Source organism: Pteropus medius, unplaced genomic scaffold (assembly GCF_902729225.1).
Source record: "Pteropus medius unplaced genomic scaffold, Ma_sr-lr_union100, whole genome shotgun sequence".
NCBI lineage: Eukaryota > Metazoa > Chordata > Mammalia > Chiroptera > Pteropodidae > Pteropus > Pteropus medius.
Window position 1 is genome coordinate 4785040 of NW_024349224.1, and position 14398 is coordinate 4799437.

General features: G+C 40.4%; 1 pseudogene; it reads left to right on the forward strand.

Annotated features, from left to right (window-relative positions):
- Positions 1-533: 533 nt before the first annotated feature.
- LOC120617422 (uncharacterized) lies at positions 534-649 on the forward strand (annotated as a pseudogene).
- The last annotated feature ends 13749 nt before the right edge of the window (positions 650-14398 follow it).

Genomic DNA, 14398 nt, shown 5'->3' on the forward strand with positions numbered 1-14398 from the left:
GCCACGTGCAAAGGAGGCCTTTCAGTGTAACGGCCCTGCAGTTCGAGTCCCCATTCTGTGCCAGCCCACGAGGTCATTTAGCGGGAACGGTGAGAGAGCTCCACCTCTCGTCACATCCGAGCCACCCGCCCAGCTTGCATTAAATATACTAGGACGAGCGAGGTTTAATATATCGAATAGTGGTGAGTGATTCCAATAGTAATGGCCTCTCATTCTGTGTCTGGAGAGGAACTTTTGAGGTTATGTTAGATGATTCATCCAGATGAAAGAATTAAAAAGAAAAAAAGAAAAAGGATGCTACGAGCACTGTGAATTCAAAGCTCTTAGATCTTGATCAACCTAGATCAACAACTTTCTGGTATTTTAAGCAATTTAGCTTTAAAATTGTTTTTTTGTTTTCCCTTTAGAGGGACATTCACATAAACACACATTTAAAGTTTATTCAGGACGTGGTTCCATAGTGTAGCGGTGAGCACGTCTGCTTTACACGCAGAAGGTCCTGGGTTCACGCCCCAGCGGAGCCACAGTTAATGCTCTATGGCCACGCCACCCTGAACAAGCCTGATGTCTGATCTCAGTAGCTAAGCAGGGTCGGGCCTGGTTAGTACTTGGATGGGAGACCACCTAGGAAGACCAGGTACTGTAGGTGTAAATAATAATAATAAAATAAAATAAATAAAGTTTATTCAAAATATCTGTAAAACTAAAAACATGCTTGTGACAGTTACTGACAAGTCAATCAGATGTCTTAGAAACCAACGTACAGCTGTCCCTACTGTTTAAATTGCTCATCTTGTTTAGGATACTGGGACAGGTATGGACTTTGTAATTGAGTTCACCTTGAATAACTCACTTGCTGCCTGATGTGGGGGGGTGGGAGGGGCAGACTGACATTTCCTCTAGCTAGTCCACGAAGATGCAGTCCCAGCTGCAAAAGAGGACACTAATAATCTACGTCTCCAGAAGCGAGAGGGGGCCACCAGAGATGGCCTCTCTTTTTCCCAGATCTGAATGTACGATTTTCCCTTAGGCCAAAAGAAATTGCTCCCTAGCCAGACGGGCCACCCTGGAGAATCCCATCGGAAATTATTTTTGCTCTTTCAAAACCTACACCAAGGGAAAGGCTTCCTTCGCAAGGCCTAGACCTAGAATGATTAGAGAAAGGGTATGTGCTCTGCTTTGCCACCTTTTAAGCATACCTCTCAATTAAGCAACTCAAGAGCTTGCCCGGGGTTAAAACCATCTTCCCCGTGTGCCTAAACTGCTCTCTTCAAACCTGTTACTTCACCAAGCAAAGCTCATCTTTTCTTCTTTCCATGGAAAACAGTCCTTCAAAGCAATAAGAAGGCGGAGAGGTGGGAGCCACTGGGGAGGAGGGAAGCGGCTGTGTAAGTCACAGATGCCATCAGGAGAACATGGCATTCTTTCTGCCCAGCTCAGAAATTTCAGCAGTTAAAGGGGCGAGGTATGCTTCGCCCCGCGATAAAACATGAAACGAATTTGCACATTTATAAATAAATGATCTGGCTCTTAATTGGCATTTGTAAGCCCTCTCTGGGTACTAGCTCTCTTGTTAACAAGCTGCAGCGTTTGACACCGGTGATAGCGGAGCCTCAGAAGAGAAATGGCAAGTCTGTTTCTAAACTCTTTATTTTGTAATGGAACCCCAAAACTTTCTTCTAATACCTGCACCTCTGGACTGACATACAGAGAAGTTAACAATAAAAGTCTCTGAGCACAGCCAAAGTTGAAAATAAGAACCAAACATTCTCGAGGAAGAAAAAAGTAGATTTTAAAAGGACATACATCTTCGGAGAAGTAACTGATTCAAAGACTTGGGTAGAAGATATACAAGATGAGCCTGGGGCATCACAGAACTGCAGAAAGTAAAAAAAGTGCTAAGAGACAAAAAAGCAAAACAAAAGCCCACATGGATGGGGGCATATCAGAGGGACACAGGACTCAACGAGAAGAGCTCCCAGCAGCCAATGCTGGAACAATCTAGGCAGCAATAGAAATAAAATCGTATTAGATTAAAACTCAAATTATAAGATAAATATCTGTGAGTCCATATGGACATAAATGGTTGAGCAAAATAAATAATGGGGAGAAGAGGCAGATTTCTTGTTCAGAAGAATTGCCAATCGTTTATGTAATTACTGCTGAAGTGTGGATTATGCATAGTAACTTCCTTCCAAAGAGGATAGTAAAGAAAGGAGGGGAAAAGAGTAACTTAACAGTTGAGACATCTGACAAACACCTCCTCAGCCAGGTGACAGGTCAACACTAAGAATGACAAATCGTGTTAATCGTATGTACCCCTGATACTATGTGATGAAAACGGCGCTTTCTCACCAAAACCCATAACTCTGGTCTAATCATGAGAGTGATACCAGACAAATTCCAACAGTGGGGAACTCCACAAAATGTCTGACTGGTACACCTCCAGATTGTCATCTAAAACAAGAAATGTCCAAGACACTGTCACAGCCATGAGGAACCTAAAAGACATGTGAAAACCAAACGTAATATAGTATCCGAGATGAAATGCGGGAACCGAGAAAGGACATGAGGTAAAACTAAGGAAATCAGAACAAACTATGGACTTCAGTTAATAATAATGTGTGGATATGGGTTCATCATCTGTAACAAATGTATCATATTAATATAATGTAAGATGGGAGCAGGGGAACTCCGTACAGGTATATGGGAACTCTGTTATCTTTCCAGTTTTTCTGCAAATCTGAAACTGTTCTTTAAAAGAGTCAATTTTTTAAGAAAAGGATAAATAAATACGTGAATAAGACTTAAGACTCAGGTGGCCAACCACAAAGTGGGGGGTAGAACCAATCTAGCACGTCCAGTCCTTTCAGCACCTGAACTACATCCCTGAAAGTCAGCACAGTTGCCATCGAATCATTTTTTAAAAATAGCTCCCCTTAATAATGGCCCATTACATAGACCCACCTCCATCTCAGTCCTTGGGCATGAAGGCAATTAAAAAGTGAGGGCAATTTGCCAAGAACCTCTTTCCTCTTTATGGATAGTAACTGGATGGACCTGCATTTCATACTACAAATTTCTCCTACTAGCAAACCTATTTATTATTCCATCCCTCAACATGTGCATTCATTCAACGAACATTTACTGACACCGTTGTGTTGCAGGAGCTATTCTAGACACTAAAGATACAGCTGAGAACAAGACAGGCGGTCTCCGTGGATCTCATATTCTGGGGGAGGAAAGTAAGCAACGAGCAAGCCAGTGACTTTCCAGTCTCTCCCACCAGTTAGCGACCACCAAACCTTTCAAGACGCGCTCTCCGCCAACTTCTAGGCAATTGTTCCTCTTTGTCCCTAGGAAATTGTCTCAAGTCCGTTTCTTGGATTTAATGCATGAGATCTTTGGCTCTCTCTCTAGGCAGCTATAGGAGAGAAAATGTCTTCTCACAGCAGACTGAAGCAAGAAGGGGCTGCTGAATTCATAATTCAACTTATTTTTATAGACAAAGTGAAGCTTGGTGGAGCTAGGACCAACATAGCCAGGACATGGGACCCTAATGCCAACGGTCTCCAATTAAGGATTTCTCCTATTATCCCCACAACACCTACTATGATGCTATAAAATCTATAGAGTCTTCAAAAAGCTTCCTCACTCAGACATTCCATATAAATACCCGCGTAGATATTCCATCTCCAATGACCTCCAGGGAGGCATACCAGCCACCGGGGCATTCAAGTATTGCTCAGTGGACACCCCGGAGAAATCTGACTCCTTTCTGCCTGTTAGCAAAGCGGCAAGGAGCTAGAGAGTGAACAAAGGATAAAAATAAGACAAAATTCGCAGCCTGTGAAAGAAGTACCTTGATTTTTTCCCTTTAAAATACTGTGACATCATATCCATGAAGACGGTATTTTCCCTACAATTGCCAGTAATCCAATTATTTCAGCATGTTTTATAGCAGCAGGCAAATGTAGCACCTAACGAGAAGAAATGCTGTGACACACTTAGAAAAAAAGTTCTGTGATGCTTTAATCAATTATAGCATTGATGGCTGGCATAGTTGGCAGGGCCCTGGCACCTCTGACCTCTTGGCCCCTGTTAATACCTGATGCTATTTTATCTGAGATTCTAATTTGGGCTTGTCAGTAATTAAAATGCATGAAACTTGGTCCACTATTAACCCCAGATCTTCCCTTCTGGATCCCGAATCTCTTGCAAAAAGCTCAACAAAATGTCAATGACTGTTTGGGATATTTAAATCTTCAGAATTCCATTTTAGAGATGGAGAGATGGAGCTGCAGAAATGGCTAGTCAGCTATAACTATTTGATGAAACTGAAGATACAAATTATATATAGGATAATCAACCATGTTCAAAATATAAGAAGACTGGAAGGAAATACCACCCAACAGGAATTATCTCAAGGTGTTAGGATTTTTCTACCTTTTAAACTATTTTCTCATTGTCAAGTTTTCCACAATGAGAAAAAAACAAAACTTTGAAAAGAATTTTTTAAATGCTAAATAAAAATTAATAGCAAAATCTTAAGAGACGACCCCAGCCACCTGTGTTCTTTGTTTTCCTCTCCCTCAGTGCATCGGAAGAATCTGGTCCTCGGCCCCCTCCCCTCCTTCATCCTGTTGGTTAAGAGGAGAACCTGTCATGAATCTGGTAACACTTGAGATGATCTCCATCTCTTCGCTGCGTTCCACCCGGGGCCCTACGTAGAGAATAAAGCCATTGCCTCGCTCCCTGTTTGCCACCAGATTGCTGAGTGGCTGTGCTTAGCACTTTTTCTCCGGAGGCACTTATTGCATGAGTGGTCCATGATGGAGCCTATAAATTTATATGACAAATCGAGGAAATGTTTCCTCACAAAGCTTTAAGAGGCAATATTAATTAAAAATGTCTTTTCACATGGGATCATACCATATCCATCGCTGAAGTAATTAAGAATGAAGACATAAACTCATTAGTTGTATACTGTAAAGATGAAAATGCTCAGAAATTATTGACTGCCACCTCCTGCCACTTAGAGAAAATGCAATCAATGAAGATGTAATGTGGCAGAGGTTTGAGTGACAATAAAAATAAGTACATATCCCTTTACTCTATGTGGAACTTCATTAACTAGCCAGCTCAGGAAGTGCTCTAAGCCACTTTGTTTTTAATTAAGTGACTCTATCTGACTTTTCTATTTCTCATTCTGTTTTACAAATCTTAAAAACCATTTCCTCTTCATCATCGTTTTTTGTTTTGAGGACTAAGGGCATTCTCTATCAAGGCACTAACATTTTCGGCAGATCCACAATGTCTACTTAATCAAATTCACTGTAGGATGACTCACTTTGGAAGACATTCAGAACCCAAGACAGGGCCCGTGTCGAGCCATCCACATGGGAAGCTTCCTCTTCCTTCTGTACATTTTTTTTTATCATACCCAAGCAATGGATAGGAGAGCGCATCACTAAGCTTACCTTTGACTCTCAGTATGCTTCCTTCTGCTTGTTTTAGTTTACTTTGCTTTTCTTTTTTCAGAGTCTCAAGATAGATAGGTTAACAGTCTGAGGTCTTTCTTCTTTTTTAATATACACATTTTATAGCTATAAATTCTAAATGCTTTAGCTGCACCCCAAAAGTTTTCCTACATTTTGTCTTCAATTTCATTAATCTCAAAATATTTTCTTTATTTAATCCATTGGTTATTTAGAAATGTGTTGCTTACTTCTTATATATTTATAAAGTTCACAAATGTATTTCTGTTATCAATTTATAATTTAATTCCATTGTGGTTAGAGAATATACTTTGTATGATTTAAACACTTTTAAATTTATTGGGACTTCATTTGTGACCTAGTATATAGTCTAACCTAGAGAATATTCCATGCACTCTTTAAAAGAATGCATATTCTGTTGTTGGGTGTAATGTTCTACAAATGTCACTAAAACTGCTCAGTTTTTGGTGCTGTTCATGGTTTCTAAATCCTTGTTGATCTTCTGTATAGTTGTTATAGCCATTATTTAAAGCAAGATACAGATGTTTCCAATGATTACTACTGAAATGTCTATTTCTCCCTTCCATTCTGTCTGTTTTTCCTACAAGTATTTGAGGATCGGCTTTTAGGAGCATGTATATTTATAATCATTATATATTCCTGATGAATCGACCCTTTTATCATTATAAGATGTCCCTCTTGCTCTCTGGTAACCTTGTTTAAAAACTATTTTATCTAATATTACTATAACCAGTCCGGCTTTCTTAAGGTTGCAATTGCATGATATATCTTTTCTCATCCTTTTCTTTCAATCGATTTGTATCACTGTAGCTAAAGTGTATCTCCTATTGACAGCATATAATTGGGCCTTAGTTTTCTTTCTCCACTCCGACAATCTCTGCCTTTTGAATGGATATTTTAATCCACTCACATTTAATGTAAATATTTATACCGTCTGCCATTTTACTTTTTGTTTCTATGTCTCATGTCTCTTTCTTCCCTCTATTTCTCTTTCATTGCTTTTTTTTTTTGCTTTATGTGAATATTTTCTAGTGTAACGCTTAAGTCCTTTAATGATTTTCCACTATTTTTGAGATATATTCTTAGTCATTTCTTTAAAGTTTAACATATTATGAGAACCAACTTTATATTTCTCCTAACTTAATTCTAGTGAGATAAAGAAATATAGAAACTATATGGATAGAGTTCTTTTTCCTCTTCCCTTTTTTGTGCTATTTTTTTACATATTGCATCTATAAATATTAAAAACTCAACAATATACTGTTATAACTATTGCTCAATATAACTTTATCTTTTAAAGAAGCAGAGAGAAGAAGAGAACACATTTATTATGTTAAACTTATTTACAATTTCTGGTTCTTTTCATTTGTTGCTACAGTTTCAAGTAACCATCTGGTGTCATTTATTCACCTCAGTACAGCTTTGTTCCCACCCACCTTATCTGTGCTGTTATGGGAAATTTTATTACATATAATAGGCCAACATATCATTGTAACAGAGTTTTATACAGATTGCATAATTTCTATAGATCTATCTTCAAGTTCACTGATTCTTTTTTCCACCAATTCAAACCTACTATTGAACCCCTGATGAATTTTTTATTTCAGTGATTGTACTTTTCAACTACAGCTCTTCCATTTGGTTCTTTTATATATAGTTCTTATCTCTTTATCAATATTCTCTATTTTATGATACATTGTCATCATACTTTACTTCTTTAACCATGGTTTACTTAGTTCTTTAAATATATTCAGTAGTTTAAATAAGTATAGTATTCTTTAAATACTACTATGAAATATTTCTGTTAAACCTTACTTCTGGGTTCCTTTTACAGGCCGTTTCTATTGTCTGCTTTTTTTCCAGTTAATGCACCACATTTCCTTGGTGCATTATCCAATAATCATCCATATTATTTATACATGGTAAATTATGCTAGGAATTCAGGGATGGTCCGACACCACATTACGAGCCTCATCATTTTCTGCTGTGGGAAGATGGGACATATATTGTAGCAACTCTGGGTTCTGGTGCTCCATTTCTAGGGATTATCGTTTTTGTTCATCTTGTCAGTGAATGGCTGGACTATTTTAGTGAATTCTATTCTTCACCGCTGCACCTGTGATGTGTAGCCTTTGATGCTGTTTCAGCTGGGGGTGCAGCTCAGGGTGTGCCCCCTATCACCCTGATATGATAGTGGTTTTGTCAAGACTCCCTTTGTCTCTTCCCATTACCACACCTAGCTCTTATGTCATTTCCATTTTATGCTCCACTATAAATGGTTCCATGGTCTGATCCAATTAAAAGTTGGGTCATTTTGCATAGGGAGTTTTTGAGGCCAGTGTTTGAGGTTTGTTCTGACCAAGGGAGGGCTCTTCTTAGATGCCTCTTTCCCTGATTTTCCCTTGTAAACTAACTGATCTAGTATTTACCTTGTTGTTTTTACCCAGGAAATCTCCATTGACTCTGAGAGCACTTTCAGGCTTAAACTTCCTCCATACTGTTTCAGAGAAATTCATTTCCTTTGGGGAGAGCTGTAAAGTTCTCTGTCTTAAGGCCTGCCTCTCCCCCTAGGTAAAATCTCTAAGCCACCAGCTCCAGAGCTGGAAACAAGGACAGAAGTCTACTTCTCTCCAAATAACACCCCTCCTTTCAGGATACTAGGTTAGGTAGCACCTTGTGGCCTTTTTTACTTGTCTTTCCTGGCACAGAACCTCCACTCTATGAATGAATGAGCTGCAGTGTGGATGACAGTAGCCACAGTATTTTTAGCACGCCATGGCTAAAGAACTTCTACCCCATGAGTAGTGTCTGGGTAGAAGAACAGAGCCCCCACACTTCAGCCACATTCACTCAAATTTAGTCTCTGGAACATGTAGCTGGAAGAGATAAGGAATGTTGGTAGCCTGCCCTACCCAAGGAGATAACTTAGTTCTCAACTTATAGTTTATGGGATAAGGAGTTTTGTGTTCCTGGATGAATCCGCCTTGAGGGAGGTTCCCATCATAATGAACTGAGAAGGGAAAAGAGGAGACAGGTCATGATTCAAATACAGATTCTCACTACTATTGCCAAATTTCAGCGGATTCTCTTGAATAAATGTTTCTTTATTTACTACATGCCCTTAGGAAATTTTTCAGATTTTAAATGGTTGTTTTATTAAAATAATTTCCAAAAGTAATATTTGTTTGGCCAAAGAGTAGGTTCAGGGACTAGTCATGCTTCCATTCCAGAAGTGGAACCTCACTGTTACATTTTTATAAGCTAGTAAAACCAGAATGCATAAGCAAGCGAGGTCAATCTGGAAAAGTAAATAGTAGACCAATCTTAATTAAAACTGCCAATAAATAATCATCCATCTTATTTATACATGGTAAATTATGCTAGGAATTCAGGGATGGTTCGACATCATATCTTTTCATCTTAAAAGATAAAAGGAAGTTGGAGAATAATCTATACTGTACAATACCATTCACACATTTAAAAAGTACTAAATTTCTATGTGTTTTTATGAATGTGGTATTCATGTAATAAATATAGTAAAGTAGAAAAAATTAACTATACATATAAAATTTCATGGTAATGTTTATCTCCGGAAGGGAAGGAAGGAGAGCGAGATAGTAGAAGTGAACATAAGTGATTTCAACTTGATCTGATGGATGTCTATTAAAGTATAAAGAATAATTCTCTCTATTTTTACACATTAAGAAATAGAGAAAGAGAGAGACAAATAGGACCTTTGAAGAGGTGAGGTTACGTTAAATAAGGGTGTTATGGTGGGCCGTAATTCAATCTGAATACACAAAGAGACACCGGGATACCTGCACTCAGAGGAAAGACCAGGTGATGACGCTCTGAGAAAGCAGACAGACGCAAGCCAAGAAAAAAGGCCTCAGGAGAAGCCGCATTTACTGACGCCTTGATCTTGCACTTTAAGCCTCCAGAACTATGAGAAAATAACTTTCTGTTGTTTACGCTACCCAGTAGTGATATTTCTTCATGGCATGCCTAGCAAATTAAGTCCGATAAAGTGACTGAGATAGAATAACCCAAAATAAGTGTAAGCAAGTCGACATGCTCATACACTGGCAAAAGTTACAGTATTCAAATATGGGCATATGTGCCAAAAAATCCAGGAAGGTTTACTCTGCCTTTCGTATTTTACAAACTTTTAAGACAAACTAGAGTTTAAGTCCGTGGTCTGTCTGCTTACTAGCCAAATAACTTGGAGCAGGATTTTTTTTTCCCGAACATCGATTTCCACATATGGAAAACAGGGATAAGAAAACCTACCTCGCCCAAATTTAGTGATAATTAACGGGTTTAATAGACGTAACGTGTTTACTCAACTTCCCAATTTATAATAGATGTTTGGCAAATCCAGACCTTACCATTCGGCTCTGCCTCTGCACAGCAGCAGAAAACACTACTGAGGAATCCCCGGGCGAATAAAGTGAGAGCCAAAAAGTCAGATCAACACCGAGCGCCTGGTGCAAGGGGAACACCTTGACCCCTCTGGGGTCTCAAACGCTCCTCTGGATCACTCTCTCCTCGAACCATTTGCCTCCTCAGTGGGAGGCAGGTTTGGGGCCACATAGTCTTGACTTAAATTTCCAGCTCTGCCATTTATCAGCAGTGTGACCTTGAGCCGATCTTTTAACTTCTCTGTGCCTCAGTCTCCTAATCTGTAAAATGAGGTTAATAATCCCGACCTTTATGAGTCATTGTGAGAAACAGACGTCACTTATGCAAGTACCGGGCACACAGGAGACACTCAATATACTAGAGTCACATTCATTACTGTCATGGTTATTGTTCCTATTATAGTTATTATTACGAGAGCATCTTTCTCATATTTTTAAAAACTCAATATTGATGTATATCTTCTATTCAGCATTATATCATCCCCATTAAAAAGACCATTTATAAAATGCAGCCACAACTTCGGTTACCATCATATAGATACAGACTGAGATTTCAAAAGGACATGCAACATTAATCCCTCCATAATGGATAGCTCTTCCTCCCGGCTTCGGTTCCACTCTAGAATAGTGAAGAATTTAATGTCTCATGGCCAGTGGATCCTAATAAACACAGAGCCTTCACCAGGTCCAGCTGCCTAAACTCAAATCCAGAAGCAGAATGTTACCCAAGTCAGAGTTATCGACCTAAAAGACATTTATTTCAGACTGTTTCACAAAACAACAGGACTTGGCTCCAAGGTTGTCTCAACTTTGCTCCAATTGCCATCTGAATTATTGACAAACCTCATTAACTCAGGAATTGTTTAGCAATAATTATTATCTTTTCTTAGGCCACAGGTCTGATCCCCAAGCCTGATTTACCAAGAAACCTAAAGCAATAGCAATACTCACATTGAAGCTAAAACTCCTATCTATAGTAGACATCCTGTCAATTAAACTCTTTTATCCCTCAAAAGTGACACATGTCCATTTTAAACAAGAATTAACCTTTTAATTCAAATTTTCTTTTTGAAGCTTAAGATTGGAAATATATCAGAAACTGCTGTGAGACACTCAGGAACCACTGCTTTTGGGTTATGGAAAGCTTTAAAACACCCTCCAGAAGTGCACAGATAAATCTTTTGATGAAATATTTCCAGTCTTCAAAGACATTTTTTAGCAAACACAAATGTTTATCCCAAAGTGCTTTTGGTGCTGTCAGCACAAACTTGGCATGTTCATAATGCAGTCTGCATCAAGCTCAAGTCCAAAATCTGGGCAGCTTTCAGAGCAGGCACCCAGAAACCGTATTGTCTGCATTATTCACAATGCTGGAAGCAAGATCAATAGCTACAGTTCACCAGCGAAGCTCCAAAGCCCAGCAAGGAGTCCTTTTCGACACCGTGAATTTAGCGAGAGTGATGTGCTCCTCCACGGAACCCGGAGGCGGCGTCTCAAGTTAGCAGGAACGATAATGAAGTAGCCGCCTTCGGGCCAGAGAACACCACCTGGGAACCGCTCTTACTGGGAAGGAGCTGTGTGCGAATGCAGGATTCGAGAGGGGAGAAATCCCCATGATGTCACTGCGTGTCCCAGGGTGGCACTGTGGAAGTGCTGACCACGCAACGTCACGCCTCAGGAGGGTTCGCCCGCCCCCTCCCATTCCTGCCTGCTAGCCTTGGAGAACGCCAGGTCTTACACAAACTGAAGTCCTGGGGGCTCTACTTCTGCCACCAGAAGGCAGGACCTATGTGGTTCTTTTTGGAAAAAAGAACCAGGGAAGCGCCATGATGGGTTTATCAGACGCATCCAGGCGGGTTGTGTATTTGTTAGCCACTGGGTATGCAGGCACGTGGTCTGGGAAACTTAAACAAGGCTAGTCCCTGAGAAGAACATCGTCGTAACCCCAGGACGCATTAAGTCCCTCTGAGAGGTTAGGGCACGCATTTAACCACGCTTGGAAGTGATTCTTTAAGTAGGAAGTTAAGACGGCAAAGACGATAGTGACAATAACATCTAACCAGCATCGTGGATCAAGCATCTAATGATTAACTGAACTCCCAACTTAAGCAGAGACGTGATATTACTATTAGTAACACTAGAATGAAACCACTGTTTCTTGATTGTCTATGAAGTACCAAATGTCATATTTAGTGTTTTATTTCACTGATCCTCCCGTGGGCCATGCAAGGCAGATATTACCCACGCTACTGATGAGAACTTAAGCCCTTGGAGCAGGACCAGCAGCATTGGCATCACCCGGGAACCTGTGAGAAATGCAAATCCTCAGGCCCCACCTCAGACCTACTGAATCAGGAACGCTGGGGCTGGGACTCAGAAATCTGTTTTAACGAACTCCCAAGGTGATCGTGATCGTGAAGTTTGAGATCCACGTTTGGAACAACGGTTCTCAGCTTTGGCTGCACCCTGAAATCACCTGGACAGTTTTTAAAATGACTGATGCTTGGCTCCTGTTTCTAGATATTCTGACTTAATGAATCTGGAGTGCGACCTGGGTATAGGATGTTTAAATGCATCCAGATGACTATAAGGCGCGGCCAAGTATGAGAATCACTGCACTGGAAACTAATTTTCCCAAGGTCCCCTGAGATAACGTAAACAACGAAGCCAAGATTCAAACTCAGGTCTGAGGCAAACATGGGTTCTGTCCATACACACTCGCTGCTCAAAGTCTGGTCCAGGACCAGCAGCACACGCATCACCTGGGAACTCAGTAGGAATGCAGAATCTCAGCTCATGCCTCGGAACTGCACTGCAGGAATCTACAGGAATCACCTAGATGGGCATGTGCAATAAGGGTTGAGAGGTGGGATTCCACTCACTGCTAATCATACCATCGTCGGTGCCAATTTGTTTAACCGTCTTTATCAGTATGGCAGATGTTATTTTAAAAAACCGACTGAGATTTCTTTTTTCATCCAATCCCTTCTTCCCACATCCTTGTGCCCATTACTCTTCTGATCCCGTTCATCAACAGAAATAGCTGGTTAGTGGGTAAAAGAGGAGGTCTACACAGCCTGGAGGAGAAAGTGAACTGAATTTTTGAACATATGTTTTTAATGTATAGTAGAGGAAGAAAAATGGGAGGGGGGAGAGAAAGAAAGAAGAAACAAAAAGAAAAGAAAGAAGGGAGTGGGGAGAGAAAAAGAAAAGAGAGATGAAGGGAGAGAGGGAGGGAGAAAGGAGGGAGGGAGGGAGGGAGGGAGCAAAAATCACAAGCAAACAAACAAAAAATATTGAAAGCCATCACTTTGCAGCTCTCTGAACCGGAAGATAAAGGATCTTTGAATTCCAGAACCAAGACTCCAAGTACCAAATTCATGCTATAAATAAACGAACGCGCGATGAGGAAACAGCCATTCCCCACCCCGAAGCAGTTAAGAGTTTGTCAAGCTGGAGAATGAGAAATAAATACAACGCCATACCAGACAGACAGCAGTAAAAATGAGTAACAAGAGCTACAGGTAGCCAGCCGCCTGGATGCATGTCACAACTATATTGTGGAGGAGAGAGAAGAGAATCGTAGAAGTATACACGGTGTAAAGAATTTTAAACATGCAAAATACTGCCTGACATTGTTTAGGAATAGATATGTTTATAGTTAAAGAATAACCCAAATATTCAAAAGTGATAAATACTAAATTCTGAATAGTTGCCTCCGAAAAGAAAGGGGGATATATTTAGGGAGAGACACACGGGGAGGTTTTCAATACTACTAATATTCTACTCCTTAAGCCGGGAAGTAAGTATATGGGTCTTTGTTATAATAGTCTTTAAATATTTTTGTATGTCCAAAATATTTAGTAATTTTTTAAGAAGGAAAGAAAAACCAGTCCTCTCTGCTTCCACCGATTGCGACTGGGGATTGAAATGTCCAAGCTTAATAGGAAAGCACAACGGTTTATAAGCAAATCGCCATGAGACTAGAGGAAAAGCTCTCTTCCCCGTGCGGAAGCTTCACTAACCTGTCTGTACGAAGCAACGTCAGGCAGATCCAACTGTGACACGCGCCTGCCAGGGCTGTGGAGGGCGCGGAGGTTGGCAGAGTGCTGCGAAGGGCAGATGAAAACTTTCGACTCAGCAGTGTTGTGTGGGTGGCTACCCAGTGGCTACCCAGACTGGGACATGGAACGGAACTGATGTCAAAGGGATCCCATTCCGCCTGAAGTGCAACTGCACTAATCACAAAGTGCTCGTGAGAGCCAAGCGTTGTTCTAAGCCTACCAGATTAAAACGTGGATTAATCCCATTCTGAATTTACAATAATCCTATGAGGCAGCTTCTACTGCTACCCTATTTTATAAACACAGGAAGGTGATGTATTTACCCAAAGTCACAAAGCTAGCAAGTCAGAGCCAAGATCCAAACCAGGACATCTGTCTCCAGAGCTCACTCTTA